The 12,996-nt window shown below is 38.5% G+C and overlaps 1 long non-coding RNA gene across 1 annotated transcript; it reads left to right on the top strand.

Moving 5' to 3' along the window:
* Positions 1-338: 338 nt before the first annotated feature.
* Positions 339-8,107, top strand: LOC127681001 (uncharacterized). Its single transcript, XR_007977050.1, has 3 exons — positions 339-485; positions 3,804-4,964; positions 5,154-8,107. It is a non-coding gene; the product is annotated as an uncharacterized LOC127681001 (long non-coding RNA).
* Positions 8,108-12,996: the final 4,889 nt, after the last annotated feature.

A 12,996-nucleotide genomic window follows, 5' to 3' on the forward strand; every position in this document is an offset into this window, starting at 1 on the left:
ACAAGTCTGGAAATCCTGAAGGTGGGAGCTGTAGCATCCTATGCTGTGGATAGAGCAAGCAACATGAAGGAGGACCATATCTGCGGGATGATGGTGGGGTGTAGTAAGCCACCTTTGTTCATTCGCCATTACAAGATGGCGCTGGCCAGATGCAGCTCTCTGGTGATAAACAACTTTAGTACATGCGCAATGTGCTGTGTATGTTATCACACTTATATGCTAATGAAGAATTCACTTAGTTCACCTATCAGGAAGCAGTGCACTATCTATCTTCTGCAGACGAGGCTGAATAGCTATATAAGGGCGGCTGGGAGAGGGCTCGGGGCCCCAGTAGGAAGAACAAAGAAAAAGTCCTGAATAAAGCATTGCAGAGAAGAACCTGGTCCTGTTGCGTCTTTCCTTGCTGGCAGGATTGGGCGCAAGAACTGGTGGTCCTTACCGGGACTTCTTTTGGTTCAGAACTCTCAACGCCAGGAGAGGTACCGGTAAGTTCCCTGGGGGAGTGGGGACAATAAAACTTCCTGGAAAAAGGAACAATAAAGTTCGCCTGTAGGGCGATGATCAGGCTTCCAGCTGGGAAAGATCACAGGCAAGGTGACAATTGAGTATTAATGGATCATTACTTGCTGCTTGAGCTGCTGATTACTATCTTTACAATTGCTGCTTTGATCATCTTTCTCGCCTGTGGGTGCCATAAAACCCCAGTCAACTGTGTGCTTGTTTAGTCAAAACAAAACCTAAAGTGCCTGTGCTAATCTGCGTGTAAATAAACGTGTAAATAAACGTGTAAATAAATGTGGCCACAAGATGGGAAATTATGCCAGTCATCCTGTGTTCATAGCCCTGAAGGACTTGTTCAACACAAGAGGTATACAACTAAGCTCAAAAAACATACAATGCTTTATAGACTCCTGTGAGTCAGCTGCTCCGTGGTTTGCGGTCTCTGGGAGCCTGTCTACTGCTTCTTGGGATAAACTAGGCAAGGACTTAGATAGGGCATGGGAAAAGAGAGATCTTAAACCAGGCATGAGGCCCATTTGGAAGCTAGTAAGAGCTTGTTTGGAGGAAAAAAACTGTGAGGAAGCAAAGAAGCAAGGGAATAGAGCTCTACAAGAGCATAGAGAAAGCCAGTCCATGCAATCTCTCAAGTCTCGGGGCTACATGAAGGAGCAGTTTGCTTAGAGGCATTTCTACTGGTACCAAACCTCTTTCTCTTTTTATGAACTTAATAGGAGTTAAAAAAAAAAGCAGGGCACTCTGGAATAACTATCAGTGGTTGCCACTGTGCCTCCCCTCCCTTCTCTGGCAGAATTCCCAGAAGAAAAAGAAGATAAGGAGTTAAGTCTTAAACAAGAGAAAAAGCAGGTTTCAGAAAAGCAGTTTTTCCATGTACAGGACATAGTATCAAAAACAATAATAATAATAATAATAATAATAATAATAATACTGGTTAAAAGCTAATTTCAAAATTTTCCTGGGAAGGAGAGGAAAATGGGAGACGTCCTATTTTCTCTCTGAATCCTACTGGAGATATCCTTAATTCTGGTTAAGATATTTGGATCTTTTTGGGACATCAAGTTCCATTTTTGTCTGTTGTCTGTTTTTGGTGCACCAAAACCTGTCTATATGTGTGTCAATTCATGTTGTCTATTGTTTGAGTGGCTAAATGATTGTTATGTTTATGTTATATGTTGAGAAGAAAAAAAAAGCATTATCGACTGGCAGTCCTGCTAGTCTGCAATTTACACAGAGGAAGATGATTAAAGGTGCCTCACATTCTTAACTGCGAGTTAAACACAGCTGGAGAAAAAGCTACTTCTTAAGGGGCCAGCAGCCTCATCCTCAATGGTTAATTCTCCTAGAAAAATTTCTACCATGGTGATGACTGAGTTCAAAGTGCTTTATTCCTCTGATATTACAGCTGGAAATATATATATATATATATATATATATATATATATATATATTAAACCAAATATATATATTTGGTTTAAATTAATGAGATTTGTCTAATTGCTTCATCTTTATTTCTAATTGGTCTTAAAGGTATAAATGTTTTACATGCCTTTACTATAGATTATTGGCTCATAAGTTATTGGACATGATTTAAAAAATATAATGATGTTAACAAAGGTAAGTTTAAATCTGACGATTTAGGGTTAAAGCTATCTTAAGCAACACGTGACATGACAGAAGCCAAGAAAAACAGGCCTCTAAGATATTTTTAAATTGACATAATGTTTTATGTGATTCTTATCCTAGAACTCAGACATATAAAAAATAAGACTTAAAATAATGTCTCTTCAGTAAGTTACACTGTCATACAATCAAACACACAAGCTGATAGACAAACTTTGCAATATGAAAGTAATGTGTTTGCCATTATTTTTAAGGAGAAAAAATTGTTTAAAAATGGGTTTTGCTTTCAAAAAATTGTAGTTATGATTTGATATTACAGGTTCCTTTTGTTATTTGGCCTTCATACAGTGAGGTCTGGTTACAGGCTACTCCTTGCAGGACTGATAGATGTAGGTCTGGCCTTATCTTACAGGCTTTACCTAGAGAGTTTCTGGCCAAAAGAACATTTTTTAACAGATTCATACAGATGTGGTTCAAAATAAAGTTCAAACTTAGATCCGTGAAAGGTTAAACATAAACTAACTTTAAAAAAAATGTTAAGATAAATTATTTGGCTAAGACACTGCTTTAAGCGTGCCACAAGAGGATTTAAGCCTCTGATGTTCTTAAGGTAAATACAAAATAAATATTGACAGACATAACTTGGAGAAAGCTACCATAAGTATTTGCTAACAGTTTATGATATATGTTTACTTTCATTCCTTGACAAAGAGAACATTAATATAAAATCTCTCCAAATAAGGTTTTGACATCCTCCAATGAAGATTTGGTGTAATAATAAAATGTTGCAAAATAAAATCATAGAAATATTTTTAAAAGGAATGTTTTAAGAGCATGATAAAATGTTCCTTGTTTTAAACAGCAATCAAATTAATTATTAGTGATAGTTAATGTATTACATGGCAAACCTGTTTAAAAAATTAATAATTGTCATTCAAAAGATATATTGTTAAAAAAAATTGCCTCCATACATGTTTTATATTTTTATAGATTTATACATGCATCCTATAAAAATGCATCTACTGTGGGAGTAAAGCTCATATAATCAAATCACATGTTTATTCTTTTGAGTGTCCCCTTGTTTCAGCACAGATAATTGAATTGGGTGCTGTAGCTCCTCTTTTTAAAATGTTAAAAATCAAACTTTTAATTTTTATATTAAAAATATACATATATAGCTCATGGTTTACAATTGCTTGAAATTGTTTCTTTTTTAATGCTACTAATTCTTAACTTTTACAACTATTTATACAAATACAATTCAAGTTTAAAAATATTAATTAAAAATATACATATGACTATTGACAGCTTTTTAAGCCTTCTAGTTATAACTGGTTTAACATAAGAAACAAAAAATAAAATAAAATTGGTCATTACATGTTATTTTTCTCTATTGGATGTTCCAAATCAGATTAAGACAAATATTATAACTGATTATTATAGCCAGTCATTTGAGATGTTTTAACAATTTGTTGGTCATATTACTGAGATTCCTCATAATTCTCAAAGACAAAATATTATGGAACAGGCCCATAAAACTTTACAATATCTTTATAACAAAAGAGAGGAAAATCACATCTCTATATACCACAAAATTTTTTAAATTTTAATGCCAGGGAACTCTCTGAGTATAGAGAGAGGGCATGTTTGTGTTTTTTCTGCAGGGTGCTGAAGGAACATGCTAGCTGCCAAAGTATGCTAATGGTGAGACAAAGAATGATGCTGATTATAATCATTGAAAATGGCCACAGTCCTCAACACTTTTGGATGCCTCCTAATAATGCTGACATCACGGACATCTACGGACTCAATATCCTTCTTTGCATGGCAAATTTATTTAGCTAAAAATTGGACAAATTATAAACAGATTAAAGGGATATATTGGTTACTACTGATTGCCCCCCTTTAGGGTGTCAAAAGGCCATATATTTAAATTTTACAGATTTCAAGTGTAGACCAGATAGAGTGTGGCCTGCCATTTATTTTCTTTAAGATATCCACAGGATTTACTTTGGTTGTTTGGGACCTTTGGGGGAGCCTCTGGACTTCTCCTGTGGGGTTACATCTAAGTAAAACACAATGTTACATCCTCAGCTAGTTTTCTAACAGATGATGAGTCATCAAGACCTCTAATTCTTCTACAAAGGGATGGTACACACCTTTACAAATTAGGTTTACCACTCATGCAAAATCTCCCAATCCACATTGACAAATAGGCTATGAATGGGGTCTTCGCCTCTATGTGCTTGGCTTTGATGCAGGTATTATTTTCTCCATTAAGCTCCTTAAAGAGCCGTTATATCATGCCCAGCCAGTCCCAATGGGACCTAATTCTGTGTTGGTACCTCATCCTATTCCTCCTAAAGGAATGATGCCACCTGTACTCCTTCTATTAAAGACACTTCCCTACCTACTGTATTTCCCCTCCAGTCACCAGCTAAGCCATCAGCCACTACACTGCCTGTACTGCCAGCTCCCACTAAAAATCTTGTACTTTCTTTAGTTAATCAGACATTTCTCATTTTAAATAAAACTTCCCCTAAACTTGTTGAAGATTGCTGGCTGTGCTACCATTCCCAGCCACCCTTTTATGAAGGAATTGCTGTTCTCAGTGCGCCCCCCCCCACTCCATCCCCTGTACTTTCTGGGTGTTCCTTTTGCCCAGAAGTCTGGGGGCGGTGCGCATGGAGCTCTCTTTGGCTTATCCAATACTCCAGGATCTGTAGGGCCAGAGGGCTTATGAAGCCCTAGATTTTAAATTTATTAAATCTTTAGCTGAATCGGTCAGAAACTTTGGGACCTCCGCTCCCTTTATGGTGGTTCAGGTGAGTTGGTCTGTGAGTAGTGGTGTTTACAACTAATTTGATCACAACCAGTTACAGATTTCTTTGTTCCTTCTCCACCAGTTCCCTCTTGCATAGCATCCATCAGGATGTGATTTAGCTTCAGCTGTTGTGCTCCCATTTTCTAGATTTCTATAAGATATGAATCTCAGTTTTTCCATTTCAAAACAGGATAATGATAGGTGTTGAAGCCACTTTGCATGCAGAGTTCTTGTCAATACAAAATGAAAACATACGTATATAAACATTATAAATGATATTATTAACATTTATGAAGACTATTATTATCCTAATGACGACATGGTGACACACAACCACCTGTGATGAGATCGAACGCCCTCTTCTGGTATGTCTGAAGACAACTACAATATACTTATTTATAATTTAATCTTTAAAACGGTGCCTGGACAGGACCCTTTGGGACAAGGCACATAAAGTTTGTATCCCAAAGAGGGTATATAGAAACATTCAGGGTATATAGAAAGCACATTTATTATTTATATCATCAAAAATAATGGCTTAAAAATAATTTTATATTTTTATATACATAAAATTATAAAAATTTATTCTTGATGTCCTAAATTTCTACTTCTACCACATAATGATGTTGATTCTAGAGGACTTAATTAACTTTTACAGATAATTGATACTCATATTTCTAATTTAAAAAATCAAAATATGGGCATATAACTATGATTTATTTTGGGGCATTCTAGTTACAGCCACTCTAGCAAAGGGCAACTGAGAATTCTATGTTTATTTTCTATAGTTACTTAGTTATTGCATATATTATGATATATACTTGGTGTTCCAACTTAGATTGGGACAAACAATAAAACTGGCTATTTAATGAATAAAGACTATTCATTTGACATATCTTTAACAATTTGATTCTCAAAGATGAGGTGATATTAAACATTTTTACAAAACAAAACAATATCTTCTTAAAAAAGAAAAACAGAGGGGAAATGATATCCCTGTGCATATAATTTAAATTATAGATATATATTTTTAACGCATATATATATTTAAGAAAATTTTAAAATTTAGATGCCAAGAAAAGCCTTGCTAAATATATATGGGTTCCTATCACTAGGCATGCCAATGCCTAGATGAGATGGAAGAATTCACTTATTGGCATTGCTGTTGTCCTCAAGATAAATTAATAATGTTTCTTAGATATGCCTGAGGTTGTATTTCCTAATATGATCTTTATAGCCTCTACATAAAAATACTCTTGATTTTCATAGATGGCTCTCTGAAAGAAGAGCTAGATATCTTATTTATAATCAACAGGTGGCTATAAAAACACCTGGGCTCAGCTCAGTTAGCAGAGCTGACAATGATATTAAATATTTTTCAACTTATACATTATACTTTTAATCCTTTTACAATTTGCTTGTATGTTGAAAATTTTGTGCTTTATTGGAAACCAATGGCATGTTTAATTTTGATACACCATGATGCCAAATTGTTTTCTCGTCTTTTTAGTGTTAACAAAACTTTTGATATTTCCTATTTACCTTTAGATAAAGAAATAGCTGGAATAGGTCAAAATAGAAATATGACCTTGCCTGGTAGTCTATGCTTTGCATTTGGAGATAATATGTTACCTGATGGCTCATGCCCTAAATAATCTCTCATCTAGCATTGCTCATGCAATTGATGTGCAATCGAGCCTTAATGGTCAACTGAAAGGAGGCTTAATGGTTATAAACCAAAGAATTGATTTAGTAAAGAACAAATTGAGACCTTTTGGCAGCTACCCCAATTGGAATGTCAGTGGAAGTATTCTAGTTTATGTATTACCAGCATTCAGTATGAGAATTTTACAAGAGCTACGAATTTGTCTAAACAAATGTCTAAGTATCTTTTAGGAAATTGGACTAGTGAATTTGATGCCCCGATGGACCAACTCCGTATGGCTATCGTGGCCGTGAATTCCACTTGATTGGATGTGTCTTTGGCTGAAGGACCGTCATCATGGATCTCCAACGCCTTTTCTTGGATCAAAGAGTGGGCTGGCATGTTAGCAATAGTCGCCCTTATGTGCTTAGCAGCTTTCATCTGCCTTTGGTGCTTCTGCCCCATCAGACAAGATCATGCAGCTCATAGAGCAATAGTTTATCAGGATCTCATAGCCATAGACACCCAAGAAGACATCTCTATTTAGCTGACCTCCCTAAAATCTTAGAAGCTTTCGCTCCAGGGTACACGGAACATACAATACTGTTTTAAACCCAATGATACACAAAGACGGGCAACTTCTCAGTGCTTGGATCAACCTAAGATATGGGGCCTGGTGAGTGATAGGGTAACCCTTTGACGGGTAAGACCAAGTCGTGGCAGAGATGACCTAAGACAGGGGTCATTGGTAAACAGAATGCCAGTGACCTGATTAGCCCTGACCTGGGACGGCTTCTATAAAACAAAAAAGGGAGAAATGTAGTAAGCCACCTTTGTTCATTCGCCATTACAAGATGGTGCTGGCCAGATGCAGCTCTCTGGTGGTAAACAACTTTAGTACATGTGCAATGTGCTGTGTATGTTATCACACTTATATGCTAATGAAGAATTCACTTAGTTCACCTATCAGGAAGCGGTGCACTATCTATCTTCTGCAGACGAGGCGAATAGCTATATAAGGGCAGCTGGGAGAGGGCTCGGGGCCCCAGTAAGAAGAACAAAGAAAAAGTCCTGAATAAATCGTTGCAGAGAAAAACCTGGTCCTGTTGCGTCTTTCCTTGCTGGCAGGGTTGGGCGCAAGAGTGGGGACCAACTGGAGATTTTTGCACTCAGGGATTGTACTGGCTGGCTTTGTGTATCAACTTGTCAGAAGCTGGAGTTACCACAGAGAAAGGAGACTCCCTTGAGGAAATGCCTCCATGTGATCAGGTGTAAGGCATTTTCACATTTGGTGATCAAGGGTGGTAGTGCCATTGTGGATGGTGCCATCCCTGACCTGGTAGTCTTGGGTTCTATAAGAAAGCAAGATGAGAAAGCCAGGGTCTGCAAGCCTGTAAATAATATCCACCCATGGCTTCTGCATCAGCTTCTGCTTCCTGACCTGCCTGAGTTTCTGCCCTGACATTGTTTAGTTATCAACAGTAATGTGGAAGTATAAACTGAATAAACCCCTTCCTCCGCAACTTGCCTTTTGGTCATGATGTTTGTGCTGGAATAGAAACCCTGACTGAGACAAATGGTACCAGCATAGTGGTGTGTTCCTGTGACAAACTAACCATGTTTTGGGCAGGACTCTGGAAGGACTTTGGACCTTTGGTCTAGAAGAGCCATTGGATGTTAAGAGCTCAGTGGAATGTTCAGTAGAGTTTGAAAGATAATGTTGAGAACAGGGCAAACTGATGGAGGCCTGGCTTGTGAAATTTCAGATGGAAGATTATAGACTCTTATCAGGGCTGTTGCTGTTTAGATTGTGAAGATTCTGTGGTTTTGGTTAGCTGGAACTGAAGAAACAGCTGTGATTAACAAGATAACAGAACTACTAAAGAGAAACCTTTGCATTGGTAGGATAATTGATTCTGGTTAGCTGGAGCTAAGAATTTCATGATGATTAAAAAAGAGAGCATCATTGAGGTGAAATCTTCTGGGGAGTGTTTTCTAGGAGTACAAAGAAGCTGTGTTCCAGAGATAGCCAAGGTTATGCCTCGTGCTCCAGCTGGACTTGGTGATGTGTATGAGTCATCAAGGTGGTACTGGTTTTGAAGGCATGAAAATGTCCTGAAGAGCAGCCTAGACTCAGCACAAAAATAAACTTTCCATACAAGTAGCCTAGGTCATGGTATTTTATCTCAACAAAAAGGTGTCTCTGAGCCAGGCAGTGGTGGTGCATGCCTGCAATCTGGGAGTTCAAGGCCAGCCTGGTCTACAGTCAGCTTCAAGACATCCAGGCTATACAGAGAAACCCTGTCTCAAAAACAAAAAAAACAAATCCAAAGCCCCCTGCCCCCTCAAAAAGGTGTCTCTGTTCGTCTTTTCCTAGAAACCTTGACACCCAGTCCACATACTCTGACCTGTGACCTATAGAGTACCATGTGTGGCCAAGAGAATGTTTATCTTAAGCAACTTTCCAAGTGACTTAAGATTTGAAGGAGGAGGTCTGAAAATTCTATTTCACTACACTGCCAGACAGCTCCACAACAGCCTAGACTAATGAAATAACCTCAAAATAAAGACTTATTAAAAATAGGCTAGGGCCAAAGTTTGAAGGGGATCCTAAGGAATCATACTCTATGGTACAGCAAGAGAATCTGGACTTAGAGCTAATCATTCCCAGCCAGAAGTTGGCCAAGATTGCTGATTATGCTTAGACATCTGGACCCAGGGCTGCACACCAATAGGGAAAAACTGGACTGACAGCCCAGTGACTGACAAAACCCTTGGGGAACAGGGACAGATCAATTAATGTTAAATGACTTACAAGGGGCTAACACTTGTCTATTTTCCAAAACCTTTAACCTAGACCCTTCCCCTTATTCTGATACCTGCTAACTCATCTAGACAAGACCAATGATACTGTGGCCCTAGGACTACTTGGGGGGCACATAATAATGATTTGATGAAATAGGTCTCTCCTGATGCTTTCCAAACTGAACAACCCCTATTATGCATTTAATATTCAGGTTTATCAGGAATTAGAGGTATTAAAAGCTATTTTTGTGAATTAAAACAATAGTTAGGCTCCACTATAGAAATGGTCCTACAAAATTGAAGAGGCATAGACTTATTTTTCAAAAGATAAAGAGGACTACATGTTATGTATATCTTGGGGAAAACCTGTTATTCCTACAGTAATTGATATGGAGTAATAAGAGAAAATGTTATCATGGTTGAGGAAAAGATCAAAAAGAGGAAGACACAAAGACATAAATGAAAAGAATTGAAGCCTGGCAGTGGTGGTGCTGGCACATGCCTGTAATCCCAGCACTCTGGGGGGCAGAGGCAGGCAGATTTCTGAGTTTGAGGCCAGCCTGGTCCACAGAGTGAGTCCCAGAACAGCCAGGGCTATTCAGAGAAACCCTGTCTTTAAAAAACCAAATCCAAAAAACCAAAAACCAAAAAAAAAAATTTTTTTTGATTCCTGTCTCTGTTCTCTTAATCCACCTGAATAACTGTTCAATTAACAGCACTGAGGGAACATTTAATTCTCATCTAATTGGATTAAAGGTGGGCCCTGCATCTTAAAAACTAACCAATTATATATCTGTTCAGTAAAATCAGTGGTACTAAGGACCAAATATACTTCTTTAGAGTAGGATGAATCCACATTTTTATTTGTTCACTAAGACCAGAGTAGAATGTAGCAGGGCTGCATTAACACAACTGAGTCCATGACAGAAGTACCATTTAGGCTCTAAGACTCAGCACCTAGACAGTATCATCCTGCAAAATTACAATAAAGTCCTAATCCACTGGGCAGTGGTGGCACATGCCTTTAATCCCAGCACTTTGGAGGCAGAGGTAGTCGGATTTCTGAGTTTGAGGCCAGTCTGGTCTACAGAGTGAATTCCAGAACAGCCAGGGCTAAACAGAGAAATGATGTCTCAAAACAAAACAAAACAAAACAAAACAAAACAAAAAAAAAAAAAAAAAAAAAGAAAGAAAGAAAGAAAAATAAAAGTCCTAATCCATCAAATTCCGTAAGTCACTAAACTACTAACCTTGCTTTTTCTCTCTGTAATTTCAGAGCTGGATCTTGTTAATTCACTCCAGGTTCTTGTTTACTAAAGTATGCCAACCCAAAATGTTATTTTTTGTGCTTTAAAGTTATCCTGACAAAGGCTTCCTGCTACACTGGAAACTCAGAGACCCACTATACTTTCCAATAGGCTAATAAAGAGCCATGGGCAAGGAGTCTCCTCTTATTTGTTCCTCAAAACAAGATGGGGGCTTACAAAGAGTTCAAAACAAGCCTGGAAACCAGATATGGTTGCACAGGCCTTTAATCCCAGCAATTGAAACCAGTGGCAGGTAGATCTCTGAGTTCCAGGTTAGACTGATCTACAGAGCCCAGACCAGCCAGAGATACACAGAGAAACCTGGTCTCTCTCTCTCTCTCTCTCTCTCTCTCTCTCTCACACACACACACACACACACACACACACACACACAGATTGCCCCCCACACAAACCACCCTTGATTGTATCAATTGAAGTAAAGTCTGTATTACAAATCAAACTGTATCTCTAAAAACCAAACCAAATAAAATAAATATGACAGCTCTTGCTCAAATGATAAATCCTCATCCAGTGGGCTGAAAACCATGACTCCCGTCTCTAGCCCTTCAATACCAAACCACCCCATGCTAGGCATGGTGCAGAAAGCCTGTAGTTCAGCATGGGAGCTAGAGTTAGGAGAAGCAGGTGTTAAAGGTCATCATTACCTACATAACAATTACCAGACCAGCCTGGACTCAAGGGTAAAAACAAGAAAACAAAGGGAAAACCATCTTAAAGGATGGCTTTCGACCTCAGGCATCTTTCACTGCACCCAAACACTCTTTGCTTTCTTTGTATTCTTAGGGAGTGACCCATGTCCTTAAACTCCAAATAATACATGTTTCAGGCAACCAGGAACAGTCAAACACATACACACCTTGTATGGGTCGCCAAATCAATACCAATCAGAATCCCAGCTGAAAGGACATTGTCAAAAAGAAAAAACGGCAACCAACAAATTGGGTAAAGATCTTTACCAGCACTACATCCGACAGAGGCCTTATATCCAAGATATACAAAGAACTCAAGAAGGTAGACTCCAGAGAGCCAAATATCCCCCTTAAAAAATGGGGTACAGAGCTAAACAAAGAATTTTCACCTGAGGAATATCAAATGGCTGAGAAGCACCTAAAGAAATGTTCAACATCCTTAGTCATCAGGGAAATGCAAATCTAAACAACCTTGAAATTTTACCTCATACCAGTCAGAATGGCTAAGATGAAAAAGTCAGGAGAAAGCAGGTGCTGACGAGAATGTGGAGAAGGAGGAACACTCCCCCACTGCTAGTGGGGATGCAAGCTGGTATTACCACTCTGGAAGTCAGGCTGGCGGTTACTCAGAAAAGTGGGAATGATACTTTCAAAGGACCCTGCTATACCACTCCTGGGCATATACCCAGAGGATTCCCCAGCATGTAATAAGGATACATGCTCCACTATGTTCATAGCAGCCCTATTTATAATAGACAGAAGCTGGAAAGAACCCAGATGTCCCTCAATGGAGGAATGGATACAGAAAATGTGGTATATATGCACAATGGAGTACTATTCGGCCATTAGAAACAATGAATTCATGAAATTCTTAGACAAATGGATGGAACTGGAGAACATCATCCTAAGTGAGGTAACCCAGTCTCAAAAGAATACTCATGGTATTCACTCACTGATAAATGGATATTAGCCTAGAAGCTTAGAATACCCAAGAAAATGTACATATCAAATGATGCCCAAGAAGAAGGAAGGAGTGGCCCCTGGTCCTGAAAAAGTTCAGTACAGCAGTATCAGGGAATACAAGGACAGGGAAGTGGAAAGGGGTAGATTGGGGAACAGAGGGAGGGAAGAGGGCATATGGGACTTTTGGGGAGGGGGGATTCAGGAAAGGGAAACTCATTTGAAATGTAAATAAAGAATATATCAAATAAAAAAAAGAATCCCAGCTGAACTCTCATTCTGCCAAGGATTCCAACAAAGGCAGAGCCAATATAGTCATAGACAGAAAGAAATAGGAATGTGTGGCAACCCATACCATCAATACCAGCATATCAGGAGAGGGAAAGTTCTGAGTTCAAGGCCAGCCTATAATACAGAAATTCCAAGGAAGGCCATGGATGAGCAGAGTAACTCTGACTCAAAAACATCAAAGACTAAAGAAAATAAGAAAACTCTGATGTTTTATAGTGACAATATGGAGTTCTTCTACAGTCTGCTCTTCAATCATTCTCTGCATACATACAGATGTGATCAACCTGGATACACACTAGAACATACCCTGCCATT

The sequence above is a fragment of the Apodemus sylvaticus genome, chromosome 3, assembly GCF_947179515.1.
Source record: "Apodemus sylvaticus chromosome 3, mApoSyl1.1, whole genome shotgun sequence".
Taxonomy (NCBI): domain Eukaryota; kingdom Metazoa; phylum Chordata; class Mammalia; order Rodentia; family Muridae; genus Apodemus; species Apodemus sylvaticus.